Source organism: Triturus cristatus, chromosome 10 (genome assembly GCF_964204655.1).
Source record: "Triturus cristatus chromosome 10, aTriCri1.1, whole genome shotgun sequence".
Taxonomy (NCBI): domain Eukaryota; kingdom Metazoa; phylum Chordata; class Amphibia; order Caudata; family Salamandridae; genus Triturus; species Triturus cristatus.
The window spans coordinates 963917887-963943140 of record NC_140593.1 but is presented as its reverse complement, the minus strand read 5'-3'; the positions used below and the strand labels follow the sequence as shown (position 1 = coordinate 963943140).

The window sequence follows — 25254 nt, the reverse complement described above, 5'->3', positions numbered from 1 at the left end:
CGCTTCTAGGGCCTAAGCCCTGCATTCCTGGGGCTACCTGTCAATCACTTCAGAGGCTGCAAGCCAACACCCATTCCCAGTTCCTTACCAGCGACCCAACTCTGCACTCGAGCCGAGCATACACAAGTAAATGTCAGAGCTTCTAAAATAATCAGCTGCCAAACAGCCACCACAGCAGTGCCAAGGTATGTGTACAGACCTCTGCTCTGTTTGAAAACATTTGGTCTTAAAACAAAACCTCCTGTTTTCACCAGAAGGGGACTTTATATGATCTTTGAAAGCGAAGGGTGATGCCTAACGAACAAGTTACTTACCTTCGGTAACAATGTATCTGTAAGAAACATTAGTTAGTTAGATTCCTCACCTTAGAATATCCCCAGGCGTCAGGCTGGATCCGGAAAGATTTTTGTAGCAATACCCCTTGCGCGTCACTAGGCGTCGTCTGCGGCTCCGCGTCCGTCATCGGCGTTGTGCGCCGGAATGACGTCGGAGTACTTAGACGCCGCCCTTGCGCGCTGACGTCAGTTCTTATACATAGCTTTCCGCGCCAGGGACGCTGAGCCACGCAAGAGACCGACACTGGTGCCAAAAAATCTAGGGCCCTGAAAGGGAGAACCTTAACCCTAGATGTCGGTTCGCAGAACGGGGAGGCTGGGTGGGTCGGTGAGGAATCTAACTAACTAATGTTTCTTACAGATACATTGTTACCGAAGGTAAGTAACTTGTTCATCTGAAAGAAACACGTTAGTTAGATTCCTCACCTTAGAATAGATACCCCAGCAATCCCAACCCCCGGAGGTGGGCCTGCGAACCAAGATCACACCAGAAAGTCCTGGAGAACAGAACGGCCAAAGTGGCCATCTCTCAGGACTTGGCTGTCCAGGCAATAGTGCTTGGCGAACGTGTGCAGTGAAGCCCACGTAGCCGCCTGACAGATGTCCTGCAAGGGGACTCCCCGTCCCAGGGCAGTTGTCGCCGCTGTGGCCCGGGTGGAATGGGCTTGCAGCCCAACAGGAGGGACCTTTTTCACCAAAGAATAGCAGAGTTTAATACACAACACGACCCATCGCGAGATGGTCCGCTTGTGCACAGCTTTACCCTTCTTCGCACCTACATATCCAACAAAAAGTTGGTCGTCCACCCGGAACTGTTTCGTGCGGTCCAAATAAAATGACAGCGCACGTTTTGGGTCCAGACGGTGGAGCCTCTCTTCATCTTTTGAAGGATGCGGAGGCGGAAAGAAGGTGGGCAGCGTGACAGATTGCCCGATGTGAAAGGGAGTCACAACTTTAGGAAGGAAAGAAGGACGGGTCCGGAGGACAACCTTATCCGGATGAACCGAAAGGAAGGGAGGCTTAGCTGACAGACCCTGGAGCTCACTCACCCGCCTAGCGGAGGTGAAAGCCAACAGGAAGGCAGTTTTCAGAGTCAGGAGACGAAGTGGACAGTTGTGAAGGGGCTCAAAGGGAGCGCACATCAGAAAAGTAAGAACAAGGTTCAAGTCCCACTGAGGCATTACGAATGGAACAGGAGGGAACATATGAGTAATGCCCTTGAGAAAACGGGAGACAACAGGGGACTTGAAAAGAGAAGGCTGATCAGAAAGCCTTAAGAAAGCAGAGACTGCAGCAAGATGACCCTTCAAGGTTCCCAGAGCAGAGCCCTGCTGAGCCAAAGAAAGAGGAGAACCTCAGAAAGAGGGGCAGAAAGGGGATCCACAGCCTTTGCTGTGCACCATGCCACAAATTTGTTCCACCGGCAGGCGTATACCGTCTTTGTGGAGGGACGCCTGGCTGCCAGAATAACATCACAGACTTCTGGAGGCAAGTCAAATGGCATCAACTGTCGCCGCTCAATCTCCACGCATTGAGGTGGAGGCTGGACAGGTTCGGGTGGAGGACCGTCCCCTGCTGCTGCGACAGAAGGTCCTCCTGAAGAGGCAGTCGTATCGGGGGATCGATGGACATACTGAGTAGCTCGGGATACCAGTACCTTCGTGCCCAATCCGGAGCCACCAAGATGACTTGGGCCCGGTCGCGCCTGATCTTCTTCAGCACTCTGGGCAGAAGTGGTATAGGCGGAAAGGCGTACAACAGACCGCAACTCCACTCGCGACGAAAAGTGTCTCCGAGCGAGTGCCGCCTTGGAAATTCCAACGCGCAGAACTGCTGACATTGCGCGTTCTCTTCGGTGGCGAATAGATCTAACCAAGGCTCTCCCCACTGCAGAAAGAGACCTTGTGCCACGTCCGAGTTCAGACGCCATTCGTGATCCATCATGCACCGGCGGCTGAGTTCGTCTGCTCTGGCGTTCAGAGAGCCCGCCAGATGTTGAACCACCAGGGTGACGCCCTGATGTTCCATTCCAACAATGAATTTTAGAGAGGTGGGCCAAAGGGAATTTTATTTACCGACCCAGTGGTTACCAATCCCTTAAACTTACATGCAAAAACCACCAAAAGTAACCAGGGTCAAAATGCAGGAGCCAAATCCTAGATGATGATATGCGCTATTTATAGTGGCTGATGGGATTCAAGATCAATGTCATTGCTCACAATTGTGCTTTTTCCCTTCTTAATTAAGGCGTTGTTCGTTATATAATTTGGCTCCTGCATTTTGACCCTGGTTACTTTTGGTGGTTTTTGCCCTGATGTTCCACCCATGTCCAGAGGCGCAGAGCCTCCTGACAAAGGGTCCACGACCCCACCCCGCCCTGTTTGTTGCAATACCACATGGCGTTGGTGTTGTCCGTGAACACCTGCACGACACGTCACCGGACAGAGGGAAGGAAGGCTTTCAGTGCAAGTCGGATCGCCCTCAGCTCCAATAGGTTGATATGGAGCCGAGTCTCCGCCGGAGACCAGAGTCCTCTGATCTCCACCTCTCCCATATGGCCCCCCCATCCCAGGAGGGACGCATCCGTCACTATGACATGCTCCGGTTGGGGTATGGAGAGGGATCTGCTGCTAACCCAATCGCGATTCGTGAGCTACCACTGCAGCTGGTTCGCAGTGCCTTCCGAGATCAGGACATGGTCGGACAGGTTGCCTCGATGCTGGGCCCACTGAAACTTCAGGTCCCACTGCAGAGCCCGCATCCGCCACCTGGCGTGAGGTACCAACAGGATGCAGGAGGCCATCAGCCCCAGAAGCCGCAGCACCAACCTGACCGAAACCCAGGACAGAGGCCAGAAGATGGAAATCAGGGCCTGAATGTCCCAGACCCGCTGTTCCGGCGGATAGACCCGGAACTGCGCCGAATCGAGAACCGCTCCAATGACAAGGAGCTTCTGGGAGGGACTCAGGTGCGACGTTGGCACATTGATGGAGAACCCCAGCGAGTGCAGGAGGTCGGCCGTAGTCTGGAGGTGGGAGACTACTTGCTGGGGCGAGCCCGCCTTCAACAGCCAGTCGTCGAGATAGGGGAAGACTGGAACCCCTGATCTGCGCAGATGAGCTGCGACCACCGCCATCACTTTCGTGAACACCCGAGGGGCACTGGTGAGGCCGAAGGGGAGCATGGTGAACTGAAAGTGCTCCTGACCCACCGTGAACCGCAGGTAACGCCGGTGGGCCGGCAGGGCGGGGATATGGAAATAAGCGTCCTGCAAGTCCAACGCTACCATCCAGTCTCTAGGGCAGCCAGAACCTGAGCTAAAGTGAGCATCTTGAACCGGTCCATCCGGAGGAAGGCGTTGACGCTCCTGAGGTCCAAGATCGGGCGTAGGCCCCCTTTGCCCTTCTTGGGAACCAGAAAGTAGTGGGAATAACAACCACGACCTACTTCTGGACCAGGAACGCGCTCAACGGCCTCTTTGGCCAAGAAGGCCGAAACTTCCTCTCGTAGAAGATGCAAATGATCCCCCAACATACGGTGGTTCAGCGGTGGCATGGCTGGAGGGGTCGTCTCGAAGGGGAGGGAGTAGCCCCTTCGGACGATTTGCAGCACCCATCTGTCCGACGTGATGGAGCGCCAGTGGAGCAGGTGATGGCGAACTCTGCCGCCCACTGGCGTTGAATGGGCCTGAAAGCTCAGACTAGGAGGGATTTGAGGCGGATGCTGCCGGGGTGGATGTGGACTGACCGGCACGTTGACCTCCAGTACCGCCTCGGCAGAATCCATGTCCGCGACCGCGTGCAGGTTGGTTCTGTGGCTGGGCAGACGTGAGGAGGCGCCCCTTCTTTGGCCACGAAAGGCGGAAGTTGCGGCCGCGGGGCCGAAAGACCCAAGGACTTGGCAGTGGCCCGGGAGTCCTTGAACCGAGCCAGCGCACTGTCCGCCTTCTCACCAAAAAGGCGAGTGCTGTGAGAAGTTGGCCTGATATATGAGGTCACTAGTTCTAGTGTACACCTTGTATCAGTCCAAACAACCCTTATGGTGATTGGTTGTAAAGTCAACCTTATAGACCAGGTATCCTAGTGGTAGCATGGACAAGAGCAGTCTTAGGCTAAACTCTGTATGGCATGTGAAGCCAGCTGTTATACCATTACAATCCCTTGAATACCAAATGAAAGGACACCACTCCATATATATATAAAATTAGAATGTATTTATTCTAACATATACCCTCAGTACTCTTTATGAGTTCAGAGGTCTAAGCACAACAATCTCTTAAGTAGCATACGTTAAGTTACCCAGGAAAAATACAGTTAGGCCCAGGGGCCACGCAAACCATATACTAAGAACGTGGTATAAGTACCACGTCACGAACAGGGAGTAGGCCTAGGGAATCGCTGGGGCTACACTACCCTACCAATAGTTAGGAAGTGGGAGGCCCACGGGGAGCGTGTGCAGAGTGGAAACACACACGCGGGTTACATTAAAGTCAATGGGAATGTAGCAATTGGAAATAGGAAGAATAAGGACACTTCCGAAGTAACTAGGAGGAAGCAACTAAAGACTTAGACACTTGGATAGTCAATATCCATTGGAGCACCAGAGTACTCGCGTTACCTCACCCACAGGAGACGGGTGCATAGGTGTGAAGATGTGTCGGGTGTCGTCGCTGGATCCTATGGATGTCTGAAGAACAGATGCTGGCAGGCGGCCAGGAGGAAGATGTCCGGTGGATCCAAGGGTGGATCTTGAAGGAAGAACACCTGCAAGCAGAGGGGACAAAGTCTGGGTCACTAGCCAGTGACCGTGTGGAACCAGGAAGGAACCAGGCGATGTCATGCAGAACACAGGTGATGTCTTGAAGCTTGTCTCTGCAACTGCGTGGACCAGGAGGTGTCGAGGACAACCAGAACCAGGGTACGAGCTGTCCCACGAAGGATCTTGCTGCTGGTGGAGTCGACGTCCCGATTGGAGTCAACAAGCCTTGGCAAAGGCAACCCACGCGGAAATGGAAATTCGCTTCAGGTGCAGACCAGGAAGGTGTGAGGTGCTTCTCTTTCACAGGGAAGCAAGGGCCAGTCTGGAGGAGCCAAACCAGCGGTGAAAAGTTAAGGGTTCGTCGTCACTGAGGCTACTAGCAAACGGGCAAGCAACCGGACAGATGCGTTGAGCAGGAAAATGCAGAAGGGCCCCACGCAGAACTCGTGGAGTGTGGAGGGCTGATCTTCGGTGCAGATGGTGCTCGGGGTTGGGGCTTCTCAATCCCCAAAGCACAACTTCGAGGATGCCTCAGAAGCTGCGCTGGAAGCTACTCGCCAATTTTCCCAGGTAGCCGGTCCCACGTCTTTCGTCGCCTCCACGGATCTCAGCTTGGCTGTGGAAGTGGATCAGGGTCAGAGAAGTCTGGAGGTCAAGGCGCTGGTCGGGCTCTGCAGTCGGTTCCTCGTAGAACTTGGGCAAAGCAAACGGCAGGTCGCTTGTTGGTGCCTGTTTGCACAGGGTGGCCACTCCTTGGCCACAAGGGAGATTCTTCAGTCTTCTTGTCGTCGAATGTCGAAGGTCCAGAGTTTTGTGTCTAGTTTCAGTTCAGGATAATCCAAAGTCCTAGGGACTCAGCTCTCACTCTTATACTAATCTGGGGGGCTGGGTTACCTGCTAGGTCCCTCCTATGGGTGGGACCAGGGAGGGGGGTGGTTACACCCCCTTCCCTTTGTCCAGTGTCGCGCCAGGACTGGGGCTGGAGTGCCCCAGCACCGGTTTGAACCGGACTATGCATGGGACACCTTGTGTGCCCCAGGCAGTGTCTCGTTTCTTTCATCCCTCCCTGCCCCAGTACACTAAGCCCTGTCTAGGGTGGTGCTAGCACCTCCCAAGGCAGGAACCCTATTGTCCAAGCCTGTAAGGATCGTCAGTTATGTTCCACAGGAGCGTCAGGAACCTGGAGAAAGTCCTCAGTCTTCCCCTCCGGTCTTCCGACTCTATCAGACTCTAGAGTAACGGAAGACACGATAGGGGAAAACAGGGAAACAAAACAAGGATAGGCGGGGAAAGAAGGCTGGCTGTGCAAGTAGACCACCTCAGGTTAATGGCAGGAAATCTCGGCTGAAAAACAAATTCTATATTAAAGGTCTCACAATCAAGTGACATTAAGGTATTAACACTATGTTATGTAAACCTACCAATATTATTTGGCACCACTCGATATATAAAGAACTCCCAACACGGTTGTAGTTATTTCACAGCGCTAGAAATCCCTATGACGGGAAACAGTGTTAACTCGTAATATGCTTTGAAATGATGCTTAATTATCAAATGGTTAGGCTCACCCCTTGACTATGCAAAGGACTGAGGGAGATGTCCATAAACGTCTTCTTCAAATACTCTCCTAAGGTTAGAGATTTACTGAGGGGCCGAAGGGAAATGACATGGATTAGGGACTAATGGAGGACATTCATATATAACCCCACCTATATTAATAACAAGCTTTATTACCAGCTCTCTTTATCTGCTGCCTCCTAACTGTAGCGCAATGGTCAATGCTAGTCAACCCCACCTTCAAACAAAATAGGGAATAGAACGCTGGAGCGATAACACCTCACTCCTTTAGCTGGAGGAATACTGTATACGGAGCGAGAACTTTACAATGGTGACAAGGCTTGCCGACACAACGGCTTTTACACAACAGGGAAATGCTCTAAACGCCAGCTTGAACTAAAGAAACCAAATGCCGGTCACACACTTAAGTCTAAAACAAGAGAATAGATCGCATAAAGAAGAACGCCCACAAACTCTATCGAGCTCGAGCAGGACTTTAGGACCTTACTTGGTAACAGGCGCTCACACGGTCAAGTAACACCAACCACCTGGAGTGCGCATTCAACGTTACCGCTTCACAGAAACACGGCAACTGCACGCCAAACAAGACAGCAGGATTCCGACAGCTCTCGAACTTCGAAACGCCGTCAAGACCGGAAACAGGAAATACGAAGGAACGGAAGTCAGGCAAAACACGAAGGGGACGGAAATGAGCTAGGTGCAAGAACGCTAAGCAGCGTTTACACGCGCCTACGCTCCTTATGTACTACTCGTCTCTCTGGGGCAGGACCGCGGGGCATGACAAAGCCTCCCTCGCTGGAAGGACTCCCAGCAGCAGCAGGTCAGACTTGTGTCTGTGGCAGCAGCATCCATTTTGTGATGCTGGGGCTCTGGTTAACTTTAACCGGGTAGTAGGTCTTCAACATGTTTTCTCCCTCTAGAAGGGGGGGAATACTATCCTCATCGCCAGAAATGGTGTGGGGGTAGTATTCCAAAGTGTTAGACACCTTACACAACATGTTTTGATAAAGCCAAACCATAGTTACCATAACCGCGAGGATTATACGGCACTTTAAGAGTATATAGTAGGTGATATCATAGAACAGCTATAAGGACATGGCTCCGAAAGCTGCAGACAGACTCAGCTCATGCTAGAGCACCATCTCACATGTTACCAAGCACTCAGCCTTCAGGATTGTTAAGGCCTGCCATAGGAGTGACGAACAAGTTACTTACCTTCGGTAACGCTTTTTCTGGTGGATACAGTATCTGCCTGTGGATTCCTCACCTTGTGAATATCCCTGCGCCAGCAACAGCCGGAAACTTTTGTAGCAGTCCACGCCGATGAGGTCGCAGACGACGTCACAGAGGAACGGCACCGCTGGCGACTCCGCTGACATCACCGGCTCCATAAGAAGACCTCGTCGGCGTGATGACGTCAATTCCGCCCCTTTTTTCCATGCCTTCAAGGCACACGGACGGACTGACAGAAATATATCCACAGTATACACAGTACACAATATGCAGATCAACACACATAGTGTGGAGAATGAATAGAAAAACCAAAGAAAGACAAAGCCTTTAACAGTAACATATACTTTTTGAAATACCATCATTAGAATAGTAGATTGAAACATTATTAATAGAACCTTAGGTATAGAAGGATGGACAACGGGGAGGCGGGTGGGTCAGTGAGGAATCCACAGGCAGATACTGTATCCACCAGAAAAAGCGTTACCGAAGGTAAGTAACTTGTTCTTCTGATGGATACATCTGCCAGTGGATTCCTCACCTTGTGAATAGATTCCACAGCAGTCCCCACTCCCGGAGGAGGGTGTCCACCCTTCTATACCAAAAAGTCCTGAAGGACGGAACAAGCAAAGTGTCCGTCCCTCCTCACCTCGTTATCCAAGCAATAATGTTTTGCGAAGGTGTGGAGGGAGGCCCAAGTTGCCGCCCTACAAATGTCCTCCACAGGAACACCCCTAGACAAAGCAGAAGTGGAAAACTTTGCTCTAGTGGAATGAGCTCTTAAACCTTCCGGAGGTTCCTTACCAGCCAAAGAGTAGCAAATCTTGATGCACAAGACAATCCACCTGGAAAGGGTGCTCTTGTGCACCGCTCGACCCTTCCTGCAGCCAATAAAGCCCACAAAGAGCTGGTCATCAATTCTGAAATCCTTTGTCCTGTCCAGGTAAAAGCTCACCGCCCTCCTAGGGTCCAAACGGTGAAGTCTCTCCTCCTCCTTGGAAGGGTGAGGGGGAGGATAGAAGGTAGGAAGTGTAATGGATTGCCCCAGATGGAAGGGAGTTACCACCTTAGGCAAAAATGCAGCCCTGGTCCGGAGTAACATTCGTTCAGCATGAATGGTCAAAAATGGGGGTTTTGAGCTAAGAGCTTGAAGCTCACTTACCCTCCTTGCCGAGGTGATTGCAATGAGGAAAACCGTCTTCAAAGACAACAGTCTCAAGGGACACTTATGTAAGGGCTCGAAGGGAGAACCCATAAGATAAGTCAATACCAGGTTTAAGTCCCATTGAGGCACAATAAAGGGAGTAGGAGGAAATTTGTTTGTGAGGCCCTTGAGAAATCTAAGCACAATAGGTGATTTGAATAATGACGGCTGATCCGGCAGGCAAAGGAAAGCCGACAAAGCCGATAAATACCCTTTTACTGTAGCCACAGCAAAGCCTTGCTGAGCAAGAGAAAGGGCAAACTGCAGAATGTTAGACAGACGAGCCTTCAAAGGATCAATTGACCTCTCTCCACACCAGAGTACGAATTTAGACCACCTATATGAATATATAGATTTGGTGGAGTGTCGCCTGGCCGATAAAATAACATCCACCACATCTGGAGGGAGAGAGAAAGAATTCAGGTTGCCCCGTTCAATCTCCAGGCATGAAGGTGTAAGCTCTGGAGGTGGGGGTGTAGAACCTGCCCCTCCGATTGCGAGAGGAGGTCTGCCCTCAGAGGGAGACGAAGCGGAGGGCACGAGGAGAGGTGGAGAAGATCTGTATACCACACCCTTCTTGGCCAATCCGGGGCGACCAAAATAACTTGGGCCCGGTTTTGGCGAATCTTCCTCAGAACCCGAGGAATCAAGGGTATGGGAGGAAACGTGTAAAGGAGTCGTGAGCTCCAACTCAACTGAAACGCGTCCCCCAACGCTCCCTGCATCGGATACTGGAGACTGCAGAATGACGGGCAGTGAGCATACCCGTGAGTGGTGAACAGGTCCACCCGAGGAGTTCCCCACATCCGGAAGACGTGACGAACCACCTCCGGATGAAGCCTCCACTCGTGGTCGGCGGAGAACTGCCGACTGAGACTGTCCGCACGTACGTTCAGAACCCCGGCCAGATGATTTGCCATCAGACAAATCTGATGGTCCTGAGCCCAGGACCATAGACGCAGGGCCTCTCTGCAGAGACAAAGAGACCCCACTCCTCCCTGTTTGTTTATATACCACATCGCGGTCGTGTTGTCCGTCAGGACTTGAACAGACTGACCGCGAAGGGAAGGGAGGAAGGCCTTGAGCGCCAAACGTATCGCCCGTAACTCCAGAAGGTTGATGTGAAGCAACCTTTCCTCTGGAGACCAAAGACCCTTGATCTCCAGATCCCCCAGATGAGCACCCCACCCTAAAGTGGATGCATCCGTTATCACCGTGGCCACCGATTGAGGCAGATGGAAGGACTTTCCTTGGGACAGATTGCCCTCCACGCTCCACCAAGATAGATCCGCTACAGCTTCTCTGGAGATCCTCACAGACTCCCTGAGATCCCCTTTGTGCTGATACCACTGCTTGCGGAGGCACCACTGGAGCGCCCTCATGTGCCAGCGTGCATGGTTGACCAACAGAATGCAGGAGGCGAACAGACCGAGCAGGCGAAGGACCTTCAGAACTGGAACGACCGCTCCGTTGTAAAATAAAGGAATCATTTCCTGTATGTCGAGAATCCTTTGAGGAGGAGGGAATGCTCGACACACAGTAGTGTCCAGTACCGCACCTATGAACAGGTTGCGCTGAGAGGGCACCAGGTGAGATTTGGGCACGTTTATCGAGAAACCCAATTTGAACAACAACTGAGTTGTATCCTGCAGATGGTGCAGCACCTTCTCTGGCGACTCCGCTTTGATCAGCCAGTCGTCCAGATAGGGGAAAACTGAAATCCCCGACCTCCTGAGATGGGCTGCCACCACTGCCATCACCTTCGTGAAGACTCGGGGTGCAGAAGTAAGACCAAACGGTAGGACCGCAAACTGATAATATTGCGACCCTACCGTGAAACGGAGATACTTTCTGTGCGACTTCAGGATTGGGATGTGAAAATACGCATCCTGCAAGTCGATCGACATCATCCAGTCCTCCTGATTCAGCGCTTGAAGAACCTGAGCAAGGGTGAGCATCTTGAACTTTTCTTGTTTTAGAAAAAGATTCAAGATTCTGAGGTCCAATATCGGACGCAATCTACTGTCCTTTTTCGAAATCAGAAAATACCGGGAGTAGCATCCCTGACCCCTCTCCCGCTCTGGAACCACCTCTATCACACCTTTCTGTAACAACTTCAGGACTTCCTCCTGCAGGAGAAGACGGTGGTCCTCCAAGCAAGACCCTTGACAAGGAGGGTAATTTGGAGGGAATTCCCGAAAGGGAAGGGCATACCCATTTTCTACAAGATTCAGAACCCAGAGATCTGTAGTTACAGATTCCCAATCTTGTAGAAAATGGGTAAGCCGGCCCCCCACAGGACCAGCATGATCCGGAATGGCGAATCTAGGGCTGCTTTGCGGTGGTGGGAGGGGCTGAGGAAGAAGAAGAAGAGGAGGAGGAGGAGAGTAGCCGGCCACCAGTGCTGCCCCTGATTCTTCCCCTGAAACCTCTGGACGAGGATCTTTGCTGCTGCTGGGTCTGCCTATAGGTTCGAAAAGATGTCCTTCCGAACCCTCTATACCTCTTAAACGACCCCCTCGACAGACTGCAGGCCCAGAGATTTAGTTGTCGCCTTGCTGTCCTTGAATCGCTCCAGAGCAGCATCTGCCTTCTTGCCAAACCGACCAGATCCGTCAAATGGCAGGTCCAATAGAGTCGACTGCACATCCTGTGAGAACTCAGAAGATTTTAACCAGGCACTCCTTCTGGTTGCGACAGAAGACCCCATGATCCTTGCAACAGAATCTGCAGTGTCCAGCCCACTCTGGATCACCTGACGTGCTGCCGCCTGAGCATCAGTCAAGATGTCACTGAACTCAGTCCTCTCCTCCTCAGGCAGTTTTGGCACCAGTCTTTTAGCCGAATCCATCAGTGCATGCACATAGCGTCCCAAAAGAAAAGTGGCGTTTGTTGATTTCAAAATACTTTTTTTGCAGACTGGTCCAGCCTTTTAGCCTCTCTGTCCCCAGGAACCTGAGGGAAAGCCCCCTTAGACTTTCCCGAACAAGCTGCCTGAATCACCAGGCTCTCCGGTGAAGGATGTGACGTCAAAAATTCCGGATCCCCTGGGGCTGCTCTATATCTCCTACAGCAGGAGCAGAAAAGGGCTTGCGCCACACCTCAAATACAGGTTCCACAATGGCCTCATTAAAGGGAAGTAAAGGCTCAGATACCGCCGTGGGAGAATGTAGTACCTCAGTTAAAATGTTCGACTTAAACTCCGTAGATGGCAGCTGGAGATCAAGCAGCTCCGCAGCCTTCCTAATAACTGAATGGTAGGGAGCAACGTCCTTAGAGGGCTCATCCGACGGTGGAGTAATCTCCCACTCAGGAGACCGATCCAAACCACTTGCTTCTTTAAGCTCTTCGAATATTTCATCCGACTCCACCAATTCCCCCTCTTCCGCTTCCTCCTGAAGGTACCTCTGCTCTTCCATTATCCTCTGAGTATCCCTCCTGGAACGAATCCGAATCATCGGCGGCGCCGTATTCGAATCCGATTGCGCCAGTGCCGGCGTCGAGCGTGGATCTGCTGGAGCCATCGGCGTCGATCGAGGTCGAGCCGGAGCCGGCGAGGATGGAAGCGGCGTCGACGTCCTCGGAGCCGGAGGATTCCAAGACGGCGTCGTTGGGAAGAAGGGTATGAAAGGGGCCTGCGGATATACTTGCGACACCCCCAAATTAAATGCCATGGGACCCATCGGACCCGCAGGTGCACCAGTGGTGTACATGGCTCGAGCAAACACCCCATACATCGCATTTAAGTAATGCGAGGGGTCCTGACCTGGACCAGGGAAGGCAGGGTACTGGTCAGGCCTCACCGGACTCGGGCCAACCGTCGCAGACGGTGTAATCAGTGGCGTCGCTGGCTCACCCGGGGCTTGAAGTTCTTCCGGGGCCGGAGACGGAGCCAGGGATGGAACCGGCGTCGGAGTCCGTGCTGGAACCGGTGAAGCCGGAGACAAGGAGACCACCGGAGATGAAGGACCAGCAGGCGAATCCGGCACAGGAGAGGGAGAAACAGAGTCCTTCCGACGCCGAGCAGGTGACTTCGGCGCCGAGCTCTTATCAGAATGGCGTCGAGACGAGTGCCTTCTTTTTTTCTTATACTTCTTGGCATGAGAAACATGTCCCGAAGTCGACTTATACGCCGACCTCGACTTCGATCTAGACCTCGACCTCGATCTTCTTCTCCCTCTCTTCTCCTTCTTCATTTTTGCGATGAAGAGTTTTGCCTCCCGTTCCTTAAGAGCCTTCGTACTCATCTTCCGGCAGCTGGTACAGTCGTCCACATCGTGGTCCGACGATAAACACCACACACAGTCCTCATGAGGATCTGTGATGGACATATGCTTGCCACACTCCCTGCAAGGCTTAAAACCAGACTTTTTTGTCGACATCTTCGACAGAGAACAGGAATAATACTTAGAATACACAAAGTATCAACAACGCTAACAACAGCGATTCCCGAAATCCGTTGGCTTCGACGGCGCGGAAAAAAGGGAACTGACGTCATCACGCCGACGAGGTCTTCTTATGGAGCCGGTGACGTCAGCGGAGTCGTGAGCGGTGCCGTTCCTCTGTGAAGTCGTCTGCGACCTCATCGGCGTGGACTTCTACAAAAGTTTCCGAATGTTGCTGGCGCAGGGATATTCACAAGGTGAGGAATCCACTGGCAGATGTATCCATCAGAATGAAAGGTTACCCATGTGTCTATATATAAGGTAGGTATAGGAATACTATACCTAAGCAAGGGGTGATTACACGACCTTGCCCCAGCTGAGTGATCAGCCAGTTGTGTCATGATGGGAGGCCAGCCAGGGGTGGCATAATACATGCTGCAGCCCCTGGTAGGCCTAGGGTACACCCATGCACTGGGTACCTAAGGTACACTGTACAGGGCCCTATAGGGTGATCCTTACCAATTGGGTTATGTACCTAAAGTACATAGTATGAATCTAGAGAAAGAACAGCTGGGCTGTGGGTCTGATTAGCAGGCCCACAGCCACATCTAAGTCGAAAACCAGTGAAGCAAAAGCAAAAAGTGGGGGTGACCATAGGAAGCAGACCCTACTTTCCTACAAGTGCCATCAAAGGGCATGTCCATGAGGGAACTCTGGACATCCCCCGAAAATGACGTGGACCTCAGCCAGGCATGACGCCGAAGCGCCCCCGTGGTGGAAATCGCCCGACCCAGCGAGTCCGTGGTGTCAAGTCCACACCGTGTGACATGCTGTGCTGCATCTCGACCGTCAGCAAATGCTTGAGTGAGTCGTGTCCGGGCCTCAACCGGGCACAAGGGCAGCACGTCCTCCACCGTATCCCACAGAGAGTGGGAATAACGGTCCAAAAGGCAAGCGGTATTGAAAGACCGCAGCCCCAAACTCAGGGACGAGAACAGTTTCTTGCCAAACTGTTCCAACCTCTTGGATTCCCGATCTGGAGGAGTGGACGGGAAGGAGGATTGGGAGGTTGAGGCCTGGATAACCAGACTCTTGGGGGTGGGGTGTTGGGAGAGGAAACTGGGGTCGCCCGGAGCAGAGCGGTGGCGCCAGGCAACGTTCCGGTCCACAGGAGGGACTGTGGAGGGCTTGGACCAAGTGCCCTGCAGAACGTCAATGAGGGCCTCATTAAACTGCAGCAGAGGCTCAGTGGAGTTTGCTGTCGGTTGAAAACCTCTGTGAGGACGTTAGTCCTCACAGCCACAGCAGGCAACTCGAGCCCTAGGGCTTCGGCCGCCTTGCGCAGCACCACTGAGAAGGCAGCACCCTCCTCCGAGGCCACAGTCGGATGAGAGATGAAACCAGCATCCGGGGAGGTATCCAGAACGCTGGCATCCCCCAATTCCTCTGCCCAGTCCTGAGAAAGTTGGGCCTGAGCGGCCATAGGGTCTTCAGACCCCTCCCAGTCGCCCTCGTCATCCGATTCCCGATAAACAGGAGGAATGATCCGAGTCGGGCAGTAGATGAAGCGTTCACCAATCGGCGCCGCGCCGGCGTCGGGCCCGGACCGGGGCTAAACTGGGGAACGACGTCGTCCGGGGATGGCGTCTGAGGTGGAACCGGTGTCGGCGGAGGAGGCGTCGTGAGGTCGACCGGCGCCGACCGAGATCCAGGCCTGGATCCCTCAGGGGACCTGCGGCGTCGACGCCGCCGGAGCCGCCGGCACGCGAGGTCGCCCAGTCAAACCTGCGGGGCCCGAAGGCGCGCCTACAGGCGTCGACGGCGGAGCCAGGCCCCTCATGGCCGAGAGGAAGGCACTGACTTCCGCCGGAGTCGCGTCTGTCCCAGGGACCGGCGGGTATGGGGACGGACGCGGCTCCTGCGGCTCCGACGGAGCTGCGGGGGTGGGACCACCCTGACCCTCGGCCGAGTCGCGCGAGGGGAGTCCGAAGAGCGATGCCGTCTTTTGGACTTCTTGGAGTGCTTCGACTTACCCGAAGACCCCGACGAGCGATGTCTATGGCTGCGGCTCTGCGATCGGTCCTTGGACCTCCTCCTGGACCGGGACCGAGAGCGGCGCGGAGCCGAGTGCCGAAGCTCGAGAAGCTTACGGGACCGCTCCCGCCTAGCTTTCGATGTCAAGGCCTGGCAATCGAGGCACAACTCCGCGTCATGGTCGGCCCCCAGGCAATAAAGGCACCGGCGATGGTGATCCGTCACAGACATCAGGCGATGACAGGCATCACAGGCTTTGATACCAGGCATCCTACCGGCACCAGAGTAGAGTCGATAGACCAAAAAGAGTCCAAAAAAAGTTAGTCAAAAAATGACTAGGGGTAAGCTCTTCCCGGATCGGCGCTTACTGGCGCGGAAAAAAGAAGAACTGACGTCAGCGCGCGAGGGCGGCGTCTAAGTACTCCGACGACGTCATTCCGGCGAACGACGACGGACACGCAGCCGCAAACGACGCCTAGCAACGCGCAAGGGGTATTGCTACAAAAATCTTTCCGGATCCAGCCTGACGCCTGGGGATATTCTAAGGTGAGGAATCTAACATGTTTCTTTCAGATATTTACTTTTAACCACCAATGTGATGTTCCATGTAGAGGGAGTGGCATTATTGTCGGAGCTGCCGACTTTTTAACTGGGGAATCAGGTTGAAGTCCAGGAGTCGGCTTAACATCCTGTGCAAATCACTTCATCCCCACACTTAATGTGACCTTTAAAGTGCTCCAATACCTTTGGGTCAAGTTCACGCACTATAAAACTGAAAAAAAAATAAAAAGAGGAGGATGGACGGATTTCTTTTGAATTACGGTGGAACCAGATGCGAAAACAATTATTTAAGTGAATACAATGCAGGGAATTGTAGAGCACTTAGCAATACCAGACGTCTTGAGTGTTTTTCAACCTTAGCCTCTGAAGCCTGCCACGTCTTCTTGCCCTTGGGACTGGGAGACACTGTCTTTTCTGATTCCACATAGTCAAACATCCTTGGTAAGTCCTTTTCCTTAAGAAGCAGTCACTTTACTCTGTTACCTGAGAATTACCGCCCTATCTCGCTTCTGCCAAGTCTGGCTAAGGTCTGCGAGAAGGTGGTTACGTCTCAACTTACCAACTATGTAGAGGTGTCTGCCTTGCTGCATCCGGCACAATCCGGTTTCCGTGCTTCGTATAGCACGGAGTCAGCACTGCTAGAGGTGACTGAGGAGATCCGGGAGTGTTTGGATGCCGGCGGGAGAGCAGCTTTGGTTATGCTAGGTCTCTCGGCGGCATTCAACACTGTGCCCCACTCCTCCCTGCTCCTAGACCGTCTTTCAGAAATAGGCATTTCTGAATCAGCCCTGCAATGATCAGGTCTTTCTTGGAAGGCCGGTCGCAGCAGGTCTGGCTTCCTCCGTGTGCCTCTGTGCCTATGCAGGTGACTACTTGTGTGCCGCAGGGATCACTTAGCCCCCTGCTTTTTAACATCTATATGACTCCGCTGGTCTATCTTGCGTTGTCATTAGGGGCTAAAGTGATGGCATATGCTGATGATACCCAGGTCCTGTTTTCCTGGAGCAAGGAGGATGACTCGGTTGTGGCTGCGCAACATTGTTTGACTTCGGTTTTTCACTGGCTGGCGAATGCACAGCTGAAATGTAATGAAGGAAAATCTGAAGTGCTTCTGTATGGCCCTTTTGCGACGGACTTCAGAGAAAGGCTATGGCCTCCTGGTTTTCCACGACCAACTGCGAGCAAAGGCGCCGCAATAAATCTTGGCGTCTGAATCGACGAAAATCTGAACTTTTCCACACAAGTGTAGAAGTTGGCCGGTACCTGCTTTGGCACCTTGAAAACCTTGAGGAAGTTTCTTCCCCTTCTGCCAGGTAGTGCCAAAGAAACTGTGGTCCGTACCCTGATTTTATCCCGCTTGGACTATGCCAACGCACTCCTGGTTGGTAGCCCAGGTTTTCTTACCAAGAAACTGCAAGTTGTCCAAAACTCAGCAGCCAGACTTCTTTTGGGTTTGTCATCAAGGCAGAGTGTTCGTACCCACCTGCGCTCTTTGCACTGGCTCCCAGTTGAATCTCGTCTGAAATTCAAAATGCTGTCTATCGTGCATCGGGCCCTTTATGGCCTAGGCCCTATTTATTTGCAGTAGAGGTTTGCCTTCTATATACAAGGGAGACAGCTGCGGTCCTCGGCTCAGCTGCTGATACAGACCCCGAGGTTCAATCGCCAAAGACTTGGTGGGAATTCCTTTGTGCGGAAAGCTGGTCTGGCCTGGAACCTGCTGCCCATGGCTCTTCGGGGCACCCAGGATCCACTGTTTAAGAAAAAACTAAAAACGTTGCTTTTTTAGTCTCTGATTTGTGCGCATTTTTCTCTTTCTGAAGCAAGTGCCGGGACACTTTCGAGCAGCCGCGCGCTGTATAAATTAAAATAACAAAACAGATATCGCAGGCAATTCACCAGCTTCTACTGAGCTATGTTTTGTTGTATTGATCTGTATAGTGGGTTGAAATCACACACTATAAAACTGCAAAAAGAAAAAGTAGAAGTGGGTATTCCGGGCAATCAGTAAGGGTGTAATGGAAGAGACAGCTAAAGGTCAAGGAGAGAGTACCTGTGGAACTTTGGTGCAGAGAAAAGGTCAGAAGAGTGTGGGGGAAGAGAGGGTAGCAAATAAAACCTTCAGTGATGCATATGGAAGTTCTGTGGCTCACCATACATACTTGTCAGAAATGTAAATGCTTTTGTTGAAGGCATAGAACAAACCAGCCTGGTGCAAAGCGGAAAAGAAAGAAGGTGGGTGCCTGGTGGGGATGAAGAGAATTTGGTTTTGTTCAGAAGCCATAAAGTGTGAGCTGGAATGTGCTCGTCTTCGTGAATGCTGCCTGCTGGAGTCAAAAGAGAGACATTGAACTTAATGAATAATTCCAGGTCCACACAGTCGTGAAGAAAGGAAAGCTGGTCTTGGATTTTAGAAGGTGACATTCGCATTGTTTTAAGCCAGTTTGCTTTGCATACTTGCTATTAATTATTCTTTGCAGTGGCACATCTGCTCTCAATGGTAGGTTTTGCTCCTCCGTGATCTAACAGGGAGTTGATCTACTAATTCATAACTGGCAACTTTTCAGACTGCTTTTGTGTGGCATTTCCATAGTTCCAGTGAACTTATGACTGACTCTACTGCCATATGGGACCCTTTTACCATATGTAATAAAATTGTTAAGTAAGGACAGCCACCCCGTACCCTGCCTTCTCTCTCACATGCTGGGACCTAATAACATTGTAAATACACCAGTCATTAGTCCCTACTGCTCCAACTAATATTCATTTGTGTTTCTTTCTCTCTGGTTACACACCAATATCTTCAGTGATTGCTTTACCAAATGACATAAAGGAATGTGTTTCTCACTGATTACTTTAATTCAAATTCATCTTTAATTTAAGGTGTGTGCGCTCTTTTATAAGCAGTTACTTTTGCGTATCACAAACATATGTTTTTCAAACACTGTTTTATATTGAACAGAAAGTCTCTTAACAGTCTTTGTGGCAACCAGTCTTGTACTGTTTGCATAACTATTAAAATAAATTACCTTACATATTAACAGTACCATCTCAGTCGCAGGCTGTGACTTGCAGCACTATAAACACACATTGACAATCTCCCAATGCATCCACCAAGATTTAATTGAGTTTCTCTCTGGCTACACACACTCTTATATATTTGCTTCAAAATGCACGTGTTACTACTTTTAAAAAAACCTTCCTATAGAGGAACTTCCTAAACCACCTATGTCAGTGGGGGCGTAACAATCATCCACAACTTTTACGCCTCACTACCTTGAAATGTCACCAGCTGCCACTGGAAAAATGTGTTTGTACAAAGCGTAATGGGAATCTCCTTAAGAAATTAGTGCAGGAGTGTTGTTTTCACTGTACTCTGTGGTTAAACCAGAGGTGTGGGTGACACAGGAAGACTGAATAATAATTTATGAATAGACATCTGGCGTAAATGTAAAGTATCCATTTTACTTGAGTATTTACAAGGGAAAGAAGAAATTAATCACTTTCAAAAAAAAAAAAAACAACCATAGAAAGTGAATATGAACACCTTTAAGTGAACGTGTCAATTTTTTTATTTTTACTGGGAACAGGCAAAACACTATTAATGTTGGTTACGTGCCTATATCGGTCACAAACTGGTTTATGTATTGTATTAGTAAATATATTTTCCATTAGGAATAGGATGGGAATAATGTTTGTTAAGTGATAAAACATCTCCAGGCACTCTGCTGAATGAAACGGAAGATCTTTAAGCTACAAACAAATGGGCACTTCATGATTTTCTCAAACTGTGCCAGCAAAGATTCTAACCTAATATACATATGCAAATAGTTCTTTTACCAAACTCCCAGATTTAAAAATGCTCACTTCCTTGGTGCAAAGATTTAAAGACAAATACTCATGGTTAAAAGACATTGTCATATACAATGCCAATAGCTCTAAGTCTCGCAAATGCAAGATGATTGCATTGCAAATGCATGTTCTAAATTGGTCTCAAATTTATTCTTGAGTGTGTGTCATTTATTACCTCCGAGTACAACAAATGCTTAGCACTACCCTCTGATGGGCCTAAACTTCTCATCCACACGACCACAAAAGAGCATTTAATGTTATTATTTTTGCCGCTGTAAACCAATAAGGACTGCCTGGGCTCTTTACATAGTGTACCACGTTTTGGTCCACTATATAAAGAGCCAGATTCCTACACTTACCATGAATCACAGTTAGCGTCAGTGGGCGGGATGGATGAGAATGTGAAAGTATGCCTCCTTGAGGTCTAACAACATCATGAAATTACCTTGCTGCAGCACAGCGATGATATCCTGTAAGGTTACCATGTCGAAGTGCTTAGACAGGATGTATTGTGCACTGACCGAGTGGCCTAAAGTCCAGGATGGGTTTGGGGATATCAGTTTTTCTTGGGATGAGGAAAGTAGATAGTAAACCCCGCTCCCCCACTTCTGGGTGGGGCGGGTCTTCGGACCCTTTTTGAAGAAAATTTGGACTCTCTTCCTCTAGGAGGCTGAGATGCTCTCGGCTGAGGCTTTGTTTGGGAGGGTGTGTGAGAAGTTCTAGGCAGCAGTCGTGGCGAACCACTGCAAAGACCTGCTTGTCAGATGCGATTTCTTGCTAGCTTGGGAGGAAATACAGCAGTCTTCTGCAACAGGTGGTGTGTGTGGTCAGGGGGGGAGGTTGAGGGAGTCAATGTTTGAAGGAGGAGGACCCCCTTGCCAGAACCCCCTATGTCCATCCCTCTTTTATTATTGCTCCTGTAGGCAATAATAGCCTTGTGGTTTGTACTGCTGGTAGGCTTTTGGTGTGTACTATTGGTAGGTCTGCTGCTGAGGTCTCTGATAGGAAAAGGCAGACTAAGGGGAGGTAGCTTTCAAACATGGCCTCTACTGATGCCTCTGAAGTAAGCCTTTAGGGGTCAGAGTCTTGCTTTGGAAGTATTGTTGTCTTTATCTTCTGCAGTATCTTGTCAACCTGCAGACGGAAAAGGTGTTCGGCTTCAAAGGGCAGGCTGAGCAGATGCTGTTGGACTTCGGGATTAAAATGTGGAGCAATACATGGCACCAGACCTAACACTAGTGTTGACACCCCGAGATGCTGTATTAAGCGCACACCAGATGGTGCCTTTAAAAATATTTTTTTTACCCTCTGCCACTAGTTCTTCCCCTCTCTGCCTAAACTTCTTGGGCAGCAGGGTGCTCTGCCGTTCTTGAAAAGCAGGCAATTCTTTAGAGGGTGGTGACTCCTACCACCCCTCTCTTCCCTTGCAGTGTCACATTTTCTGCTCTTTTATTTATTTATTTTTATAATCCGGGGCGCATCACCCAAGCCCGGAGTGTTGACATGCTTACGTGCAGTGAGGACTGCTACTTCATCCATACTCACATCCCGCACCAACATCTTCACTCGAGGTTCGGAAGGTATGGAAACACTGAGAACCAGATAGTCTTTGTGCTCCGAGTCGGAGGAAAAGAAGATCTCTGGGCTACGTGATGGAAGGTGGAGAAGAACAGCCAAGGGGTAGACCTCTTCCTCTTCTCTGGGGAAGGCTGCTGCCCGAACATGCCAAGGGTGTCGTTGGGAAGTCTGTCTCTGCTTCTTGTGGTGGGCACACTGTTTCTCGCACTGATATAGAAGAATATCCTTCCAACTGAAGGTTAGGCAGGCCTTGTGCATGATGTTGTCGTGGTTGGGTGAAAGGTTACATACCAGATGGTTGTAGGTCCAAAGGAACTTCACATAACACGGAGGACAGTTTTGAAAGGGTGTCTAGTCCATCACCTTGTGTACTCTGTACACGAGAAGAACGATGTACCAGAGCAGGGACTGAGGCACTGTGATTCATGATCAATGCAGACCGGTCTCCTGAATATAGCGGTTGGAGGAATGGCAAAGGAATTCGTTTCTAGATATTGGAGTCGAGGAATAGGATGGTTTGAACCAAATGGAAGCATTCAGAGAACCAAGCCATACATGTCTAGACAAAATGGTTGAGAAAAACAACCTAACATGGAGTATGTGCCCATGCATAGTGTCAGGTAAGGGAAGAGTCCTTATAAACTTTGTGCCTTGAAAGACTTCGAAGACAAACATTTTGCAAACATCTGAGACAAAACCCAGGAGGCAGAAAAAATGCAGAGCATGTGTATCTACAGCAATACATGCTACAAACATTTTATTTAAATATATTCAAAATTAACATCCCACTGACTGATCAAATGTTAACAAATTTGACTAACACCCACCGATTTCTTTGCAATAGACTTAGCTATTGTAGTAGACAGCTTGAATACAAATAAGCCAATGCCAAATACAAAACACCAAATGTCAGTGAGAAATAATTCATATATATATAATATTTGAATAACAATGATTCATTTTACATCTGTGTTAAACATACAACATTAATTGTTAGACATTAGAAATGTGATTTGCATATGAAAACATCAATGAAATGCTGCCCAATCAGATGACCTGATACTTAAATACAAAAAAAATGTTTTCTTTAAATACCATATGCCATTGGCAGATCTGAGTCATGTGATCAAGTCCCCCAGGAGGGATGAAACGCGTAATGGCCGTCTTGTCTGTCTGAGATCTTTGAATAAACGCAGATATTCGACAAGAATCCCGTGGTCCGTGCTCCCTTTTACTCAGCTGGTGTGATACGAGTGAGGAGAGTTTTGTATATATATATATTCACTGAAAAAACCATAGGTTTCACACAAGTTATAGTTAGCTGTACATTTCACTCGTAAAAAACCAATGAAATTCCCCCGTTATAGTTAGTGCAGGCAACTATAACTCACGCGACCGCAATCCTCTGCTGATGCTCATACTGTATTTAGACACTTATTTGCCCATGTCTTCTTCCATTAAATTTTAGCTATACATATATTACAAATATTTTTTTTTCATAAAGACACATATGTCATCAGCAGAGGATTGCGGTCGCGTGAGTTATAGTTGCCTGCACTAACTATAACGGGGGAATTGCATTGGTTTTTTACGAGTGAAATGTACAGCTAACTATAACTTGTGTGAAACCTATGGTTTTTTCAGTGAATTTGTACGTTTTTTTAAATGCTAAGTTACTTTACGCCATTCGTGGCGTGCGCGCCCAGTTAACGCAGTTCGTTCCGTGCGCGCACGGTGCGCTTCGCGCACCGCGCGCCCACTTTACGCAGTTAGTGCCATGCACGCACGGTGGTCACGCGGTGCGCGCCACGTTACGCGGGATGGGCCATGTACGCACGATGCGCTTCGCGCAACGTGGGCTCATGGGGGACATATTATGCGCTTCGTTGTGAACGTTATTCGTTTGTACTTTCCATTTAAATATATAGGCCAGGCACAAATGGTGCCCAACGGGCACCATTTGCACACGGGGTGGGGAAAGTGTGGATACATTTTTTTTTTAATACATTTTTTACGGTACGCGTACGGTAAGCGTAATCGGCGATTTTTCGAAAAAAAATTACATTTGTTTTTTTAAGCCTTGGGGGTTGTTTGGGGATACATATATGGATGCTGGGTGTTTAAGAACTGAATATACTACCCCTGTAGATGTTTTTTGTCTTGGTTTTTGCAGCCCCCCTCAGAGTGCGAGAGAGAAAATGGCGGACGCCGCTTCCTGGTTTCGACCGATTCAAATGTTTACTTAGATCGAACAGCCAATCAGAATCGCGCTCGCGCACGTCACCGTACGCGTACGGTAAGCGCACCATAAGCGCACCGTAAGTTGGCTCAGATATATATATGGATTTAAAGGCTATTTTCTCAGAACCTACTGAACAGATTTACACCAAACCTACAAAAGGCACTTCCTTGACCTGTAGACTACCTCTCTGCCAAATTTCAAGGAACTCTGTTCAGCCGTTCGGGCTGTGGCTGTGTCTAAAGGTCCTATGGAAAAATGCATGGGAAAAACGCGTTTTGGGACCCCCCTTTTATCTCAGCCGCCGCTTGACGAATCCCCCCGAGACTTTCAGGGTAGGAGCGGAGCGCAGCGCCCCACCTATTTTGAAAATTTGGCGAGGATTCGTCGACCGGCGCCAAAGTTATTCAAAATAGAATGTTGCGGTTTTCCTATGGAAACAGGGTCCTAACTATAACTACCTACTGGCGACCGCCAGTAGGTAATTAATATATATATATATATATATTACCTACTGGCGGTCGCCAGTAGGTAGTTATAGTTAGGACCACGTTTCCATAGGAAATCCGCAACATTCTATTTTGAATAACTTTGGCGCCGGTTGACGAATCCTCGCGAATTTGTCAAAATAGGTGGGGCGCTACGCTCCGCTCCTACCCTGAAAGTCTCGGGGGGATTCGTCAAGCGGGGGCTGAGATAAAAGGGGGGTCCCAAAACGCGTTTTTCCCATGCATTTTTCCATAGGACCTTTAGACACAGGTCAGCGCACCGCGTGCTCACCGTGCGCGCACGGAACGAACTGCGTTAAGTGGGCGCGCACGCCACAAATGGCGTAAAGTAACTTAGCATTTAAAAAACCGTACAAATTCACTGAAAAAACCATAGGTTTCACACACGTTATAGTTAGGAATTAGCATTTAAAAAACCTTGCAAATTCACTGAAAAAACCATAGGTTTCACACATGTTATAGTTAGCTGGACATTTTACTGATAAAAAACCAAATTCCCCCGTTATAGTTACTGTAGGCAACTATAACTCACGCGACCGTAATCCTCTGCTGATGACATATGTGTCTTTATGAAAAACAAATATTTGTAATATATGTATAGCTAAAATTTAATGGAAGAAGACATGGGCAAATAAGTGTCTAAATACAGTATTAGCATCAGCAGAGGATTACGGTCCCGTGAGTTATAGTTGCCTACAGTAACTATAACGGGGGAATTTCATTGGTTTTTTATAAGTAAAATGTCCAGCTAACTATAACATGTGTGAAACCTATGGTTTTTTCAGTGAATATATATATATATATACACACACACACACACACGATAAAAGTTCAACTTCGTTACAATTATAAAATGGAGCGTGAAAACAGGTAAGCGCATGAGAATGCTTCTAGAGATCTGTATTTGCATTGTAGTGGCATGTGCAAAACTTTCAGCACATATCTCTAATGCTACTGGAGCAATGAAGTCAGCTTTTTTTAAATGACTTAT

The 25254-nt window shown here is 49.7% G+C and overlaps 1 protein-coding gene across 1 annotated transcript in view; it reads right to left on the bottom strand.

Annotated features, from left to right (window-relative positions):
• SMG1 (SMG1 nonsense mediated mRNA decay associated PI3K related kinase) overlaps positions 1–25254 on the bottom strand; it is a 1471505-nt gene that overhangs the window by 901970 nt on the left and 544281 nt on the right. The window lies entirely within an intron of this gene.